This window comes from Manis pentadactyla, chromosome 15 (assembly GCF_030020395.1).
Source record: "Manis pentadactyla isolate mManPen7 chromosome 15, mManPen7.hap1, whole genome shotgun sequence".
Taxonomy (NCBI): domain Eukaryota; kingdom Metazoa; phylum Chordata; class Mammalia; order Pholidota; family Manidae; genus Manis; species Manis pentadactyla.
The window spans coordinates 3,969,678-3,977,336 of record NC_080033.1 but is presented as its reverse complement, the minus strand read 5'-3'; positions in this window follow the sequence as shown (position 1 = coordinate 3,977,336).

Below are 7,659 nucleotides of genomic sequence, written 5' to 3'. Positions count from 1 at the left end.
ATTGGATGCTGCCTGAATTAAACAGATTTTGGCTCATGTTAACTCTTAAAATTTGTAATATGACTCAGTTTATCCTTTAGCGTTGTTGGTGTGGGCCAAAGGGACTGCAGCCATGAGAGGGAAGCCTTTCTCATGCCTACATCAGGATGCAAAGGAAACGCTCAGAGCCTCTTAGGTTAAAGCTCAGAACTGGTACAACAGTCACCTGGGTTCCTGTGCCATTGGCCAAACTCACATGATGTCACCCAAAGTCAAGACCATCATTCAGTCTACTTCCATGAGCAAGGTGTTTTTCCATTTGTGTTTTTCTTAAATAGGCACTCACACTCATACATCCACACACAATCGATACCCATGGAACATCTCTGGAAGGATGTGAGAAACTGGTAATCAGGTTTGCTCCTGTGAAGGGAATCTGGCAATAAGGAGAGACAAACCTGTTTTTCACCCAAGTCTTTTATTCTCTGGGGACATTTTTTCTGACAGAGTGTAACTTTTTTAATTAAAAAAAGAGGGTGCTTGCCATTCCTTCTTCGCCCTCGGCACCTGCTAGCAAGCCGGCTGTCCCTGCCATTGCTGCAGACCAGCCGGAGAGCAGCCCCACCTACAACAAACACACAGCTTAACATGGAAGCTTCTCCCTTCATGCAGCTAACTGGCCCAGACCCAGAGGCTGCTCCCTGCAAGCAGTTGACCAGCACAGACAGTGGACACAGGCGCAGAGTCCAGGAGGCACAAAGGGGCTCTATTCTCATGGCAGAACACATGCCGCTCGCCTGCAACCCCCACCAGTGCCCTAGGTCATCCTGAGGGCCACCCTGCCCACAGCAGCCTAGGGGATTAACCCAGAGGCTGCTATCTGCATGTGGTAGAAGGCACAGACAGAGGAGATGGGCTTGGAGACCAGAAGGCATGAAGGGGCCTTGTCCTTGCAGCCGACACACGTTCTGCTGGCCTGCGAACCCTGCCAGTGCCCTAAGCCATCCCAAGGGCTGCCCTACCCACGGCAGCCTAGAGGATTAACCCAGATGATCCCTGCGTGCGGTTAACTGGCAAAAACAGCAGAGACAGGCAAGGCAACTGGCAAACAGGAAGGGAGTTTGTTCTCCCAGCTGACACATGCACCACTTACCGGTGACCACTCCCATTGCCATGAAAAGGCAGAGTAACTTTGTTCAGTCCAAAATCCCTCAAACACCAGGGAGAGGGCTTGGTGAGACTTAAATCACCAATCTTCCTGAAAAAGAATTCAAAATAGAAGTCATAAGCATGCTGATGGAGCTACAGAGAAATACTGAAGAGCTAAGAGATGAATTCAGGAGGGAGAATACAGAAATGAAACAATGGAAGGATTTAAGAGCAGATTGGATGAGGTGGAAGAGACTGTTGATGGAATAGAAATCAGAAAACAGGAATACAGAAAAACTGAGGCAGAGAGAGAAAAAAGGATCTCTAGGAATGAAAGAACATTAAGAGAACTGTGTGGCCAATCCAAATGGAACAATATTCACATTTAGGGGTACCAGAAGAAGAGAGAGAAAAAGGGATAGAAAGTATCTCTGAAGAAATAATTGCTGAAAACTTCCCCAATCTTGGGAAGGAAATAGTCTCTCAGGTCAGGCCATAAAAGTCCACGGATCTCCCAACACAAGGGACCCAAGAGGACACACCAAGACATATAATTATTAAAATGGCAAAGATCTAAGAAAAGAACAGAGTATTAAAAGCAGCCAGAGAGAGAAAAAAGATCACCTACAAAGGAAAACCCATCAGGCTATCATCAGAAATCTTACAATCAAGAAGGGAATGGCATGATATATTCAATGCAATGAAACAGAAGAGCCTTGAATCAAGAATACTCTATCCAGAGAGACTATCATTTAAATTTGAAGGAGAGATTAAACAATTCCCAGATAAGCAAAAGTTGAGGGAATTTACCTCCCACAAACCACCTCTACAGTGTATTTTAAAGGGACAGCTCTAGATGGAAGTACGCCTTAGACTAAATAGCTGTCACCAGAGAAAACAAAACCACAGCAAAGGAAGTAGACCAACTAAATACTAACTAATTGCAAAATAAAATCAGTTATCCACAAAGTCAGTCAAGGGAAACCCAGAGAGTACAGAATAAAACACCTAACATATAGCATGTGGAGGAGGCAGAAAAAGAAGGGAGAGAAATAATCATCAGACTGTGTTTATAATAGCATAATAAGTGAGTTAAGATAGACAGTTAGATAGTAAAGAAACTGCCCTTGAACCTTTGGTAACCACGAATCCAAAGCTTGCAGTGGCAATAAATACGTATCTATTGATAATCACCCTAAATGTAAATGGACTGAATGCACCAATCAAAAGACACAGAGTTACAGAATGGATAAAAAAGCAAGACCCCTCTATATGCTGCCTACAAGAGACTCACTTCAAACCCAAAGACATACACAGACTAAAAGTGAAGGGATGGAAAAAGATATTTCATGAAAACAATAGGGAGAAAAAAGCAAGTGTTGCAGTATTGTATCAGACAAAAAAGACATCAAAACAAAGAAAGTCACAAGACACAAAGAAGGACATTACATAATGATAAAGGGGTCAGTCCAACAAGAGGATATAACCATTATAAATATCTATGCACCCAACACAGGAGCACCTACATATGTGAAACAAATACTAACAGAATTAAGGGAGCAAATAGAATGCAATACATTCATTTTAGGAGACTTCAACACACCATTCACTCCAAAGGACAGATCAACCAGACAGAAAATAAGTAAGGACACAGAGGCACTGAACAACACATTGGAATAAATGGACCTAACAGACATCTATAGAACATTCCACCCAAAAGCAGCTGTATATACATTCTTCTCAAGTGCACATGGAACATTTTCAAGAATAGACCACATAACTAGGCCACAAAAAGAGCCTCAGTAAATTCAAAAAGATAGAAATTCTACCAACCAACTTCTCAGATCATAAAGGTATAAAACTAGAAATAAATTGTATAAAAAAAACCAAAGACCCACAAGCACATGGAGGCTTAACAACATGCTCCTAAATAATCAATGGATCAATTACCAAATTAAAACAGAGATCAAGCAATATATGGAGACAAATGAAAACAACAGCACAAAGCCTCAGCTTCTGTGGGACACAGTGAAGGCAGTTCTAAGAGGAAAGTATATAGCAATCCAGGCCTATTTAAAGAAGGAAGAACAATCCCAAATGAATAGTCTAAAGTCACAATTATTGAAACTGGAAAAAGAAGAACAACTGAGGCCCAGTGTCAGTAGAAGGAGGAACATAATAAAGATCAGAGAGAAATAAATAAAATTGAGAAGAATGAAACAATAGAAAAAATCAACAAAACCAAGAGCTGGTTCTTTGAGAAAATAAACAAAATAGATAAACCCCTAGCCAGACTTATTAAGAAAAAAAGAGAATCTACACACATAAACAGAATCAGAAATGAGAAAGAAAAATCACTATGGACCCCACAGAACTACAAATAATTATTATAGAATACTATGAGAATCTATATGCTAACAAGCTGGAAAACCTAGAAGAAATGGACAACTTCCTAGAAAAATACAACCTTCCAAGACTGACCAAGGAAGAAACAGAAAATCTAAACAGACCAATTACTAGCAATGAAATTGAATTGGTAATCATAAAACTACCCAAGAGCAAAACCCCCGGGCCAGAGGGATTTACCGCGGAATTTTATCAGACATACAGGGAAGACATAATACCCATTCTCCTAAAAGTTTAACAAAAAATAGAAGAGGAGGGAATACTTCCAAACTCATTCTATGAAGCCAGCATCACTCTAATACTAAAACCAGGCAAAAACCCCACCAAAAAAGAAAACTACAGACCAATATCCCTGATGAACATAGATGCAAAAAATATTCAACAAAATATTAGCAAACCGAATTCAAAAATAAGTTAAGAGGATCAAACACCATGATCAAGTGGGATTCATCCCAGGGATGCAAGGATGGTACAACATGCGAAAATCCATCAACATCATCCACCACATGAACAAAAAGAAGGACAAAAACCACATGATCATTTCCATAGATGCTGAAAAAGCATTCAACAAAATTCAACATCCATTCATGATAAAAACTCTCAACAAAATGGGTATAGAGGGCAGGTACCTCGACATAATAAAGGCCATATATGACAAACCCACAGCCAATATCATACTTAACAGCAAGAAGCTGAAAGCTTTTCCTTTAAAATCAGGAACAAGGTAAGGATGCCCACTCTCCCCTCTTCTTTTCAACGTAGTACTGGAGGTCCTAGCCATGGCAATCAGACAACACAAAGAAATAAAAGGCATCCAGATTGGTAAGGAAGAAGTTAAACTGTTACTGTTTGCAGATGACATATTGTACATAAAAAACACTAAAGAATCCACGCCAAAACTACTAGATCTAATATCTGTATTCAGCAAAGTTGCAGGATACAAAATTAATACACAAAAATCTGTTGCATTCCTATACACTAATGATGAACTAGCAGAAAGAGAAATCAGGAAAACAATTCCATTCAGAATTGCATCAAAAAGAATAAAATACCTAGGAATAAACCTAACCAAGGAAGTGAAAGACCTATACTCTGAAGATTTTAGAAATTAAAGAAGATACCAATAAATGGAAACACATCCCATGCTCATGGATAGGAAGAATTAATATTGTCAAAATGCCCATCCTGCCTAAAGCAATCTACAGATTCAAGGCAATCCCTATCAAAATACCAACAGCATTCTTCAACAAACTGAAACAAATAGTTCTAAAATTCATATGGAACCACAAAATACCCTGAACAGCCAAAGCAATCCTGAGAAGGAAAAATAAAGCTGGGGGGATTATGCTCCCTGACTTCAAGCTCTACTACAAAGCCACGATAATCAAGACAATTTGGTAATGACACAAGAACAGACCCATAGACCAGTGGAACAGAATAGAGAGTCCAGATATTAACCCAAGCACATATGGTCAATTAATATATGATAAAGGAGCCATGGACATACAATGGGGAAATGACAGCCTCTTCAACAGCTGGTGTTGGGAAACTGGACAGCTACATGCAAGAGAATGACCCTGGATTATTGTCTAACCCCATACACAAAAGTAAACGCGAAATGGATCAAAGACCTGAATATAAGTCATGAATCCATAAAACTCTTAGAAAAAAATAGGCAAAACTCTCTTGAACATAAACATGAGCAACTTCTTCATGAACATATCTCCCTGGGCAAGGGAAACAAAAGCAAAAATGAACAACTGGGACTATATCAAACTAAAAACTTCCATACAGCAAAGGACACCATCAGCAGAACAAAAAGACATCTTACAGTATGGGAGAATATATTCATAAATGACACATCCGATAAGGGGTTGACATCCAAAATATATAAAGAGCTCATGTGCCTTGACAAACAAAAAGCAAATAATCCAATTAAAAAATGGGCAGAGGATCTGAAGAGACACTTCTCCAAAGAAGAAATTCAGATGGCCAACAGACACATGAAAAGATGCTCCAAATTCCTAATCATCAGAGAAATGCAAATTAAAACCACAATGAGATATTACCTCACACCATTTAGGATGGCCAACATCCAAAAGACAAACAACAACAAATGTTGGCGAGGATGCGGAGAAAGGAGAACCCTCCTACACTGCTGGTGGGAATGTGAATTAGTTCAACCATTGTGGAAAGCAGTATGGAAGTTCCTAAAAAACCTCAAAATAGAAATACCATATGACCCTGGAATTCCACTCCTAGGAATTTACCCTAAGAATGCAGCAGCCCAGTTTGAAAAAGACATATGCACCCCTATGTTTATCGCAGCACTATTTACAACAGCCAAGATATGGAAGCAACCTAAGTGTCCATCAGTAGATAAATGGATAAAGAAGATGCGGTACATATACACAATGGAATATTATTCAGCCATAAGAAGAAAACAAATCCTACCATTTGCAACAACATGGATGGAGCTAAAGGGTATTATGCTCAGTGAAATAAACCAGGCGGAGAAAGACAAGTACCAAATTATTTCACTCATCTGTGGAGTAAAAGAACAAAGAAAAAACTGAAGGAACAAAACAGCAGCAGACTCACAGAACCCAAGAATGGACTAACAGTTACCAAAGGGAAGGGGACTGGGGAGGATGAGTGGGAAGGGAGTGATAAGGGGAAAATGGGGCATTACGATTAGCACACATAATATAGGGGGAGGGGGCATGAGGAAGGCAGTATAGCAGAGAGAAGACAAGTAGTGACTCTACAGCATCTTACTAAGCTGATGGACAATGATTGTAATGGAGTATGTGTTGGGGACTTGATAATGGGGGGAATCTAGTAACCACAGTGTTGCTCATGTGATTGTATATTAATGATACCAAAATTTTTAAAAAAGAGGGTGCTTTTTTGAACACTCTGGCCAAGGGGTGAAAATAGAAAAGCCCCCAACCCACCACCCATTTTCCTGACATGGCAAACTGAGGCCTTAACTGATGATTTTATTGAGTGATGATTTATCTTGGCTGTGGCAAGGGATTGTCTTCACTGAAGTCAGTTTCCTCATCTTTAGATGGGGCTAGAAAGAGTGCCTACCTCAGAGAGTGGCTGTATGAATTCAGGGGCTTTGCTACGTCTTGGCTGTGTGACCTTGGATGAGTCACTTAACTTCTCTGTGCCTCATCTTATTCACCTGTGAAATGGAGATAATCATAGCACCCACCTCATCAATCCTTCCCACCCACCCTCTCCAGTCCCTTTCCCTTTGGTAACTGTTAGGGAGTGAGGTTGGAGTTAGGATTAACAGAGTTAATTTACAAGACTTGGCATTGAGCCCATCCTGGGTACGAACTCAGAAATGCCAGCCCTCTTTGGTGTTTTTTGTGCAATAGGGCCTGTGTTTGGCATAGGGCCAGTCTAAAGAAATGATTGCCTTAGTTAACACTTTTTTCCTTCAGCCCTTTATCTCATTTAATCCACACCACTATGCTATGTGGTAAGCGTGCTTATCCTGGTTTTATACATGAGGAAACAGGTGCTCAGAAAATCATTGCTTGCCCCAGGTTACATGGAAAGGAAATGGCAAGACCAGGGTTTGAACTCAGATCTACCTGGCCCAAGTCCCCAACCCCCAAAACACACACACATCTCATTCACCATGTGTTCTAAGCCTTTTAAGGATTACTCATCAATTCCAGCAACCACCTCACAAACTAGGTTACCCTGTGAGTCCCGTTCTACAGACCAGGAACCTGAGGTGCAGAGAGGTTTGTTCCTGGCTCAGGGTCACACAGCCAGGAAATAACGGAGCTGGGACTTGCACCCAGGCTGCCTGGCTCCAGTCCCTGCACTGCCTCACAGTAAGTGTGTGGCAGACCCAGAACCCAAATCTAATATCCAGAGGCAAAAACTGACGTTGGTGACAAAAATTAGGCTTGGGGTGGAATAATGATTGTGCATTGAGCATTGACTCCCCTATACAGAATTTTATTGTCGTTAACAACCATTTGATCAATAAATATGAGAGATGCCCTCACAAAAAAAAAAAAAAAAAAAAAGAAGGACAGACTTCCAATGGTAAAATAAATTAGTAACCGGGATGTAATGTATAGCATAAGGAATATA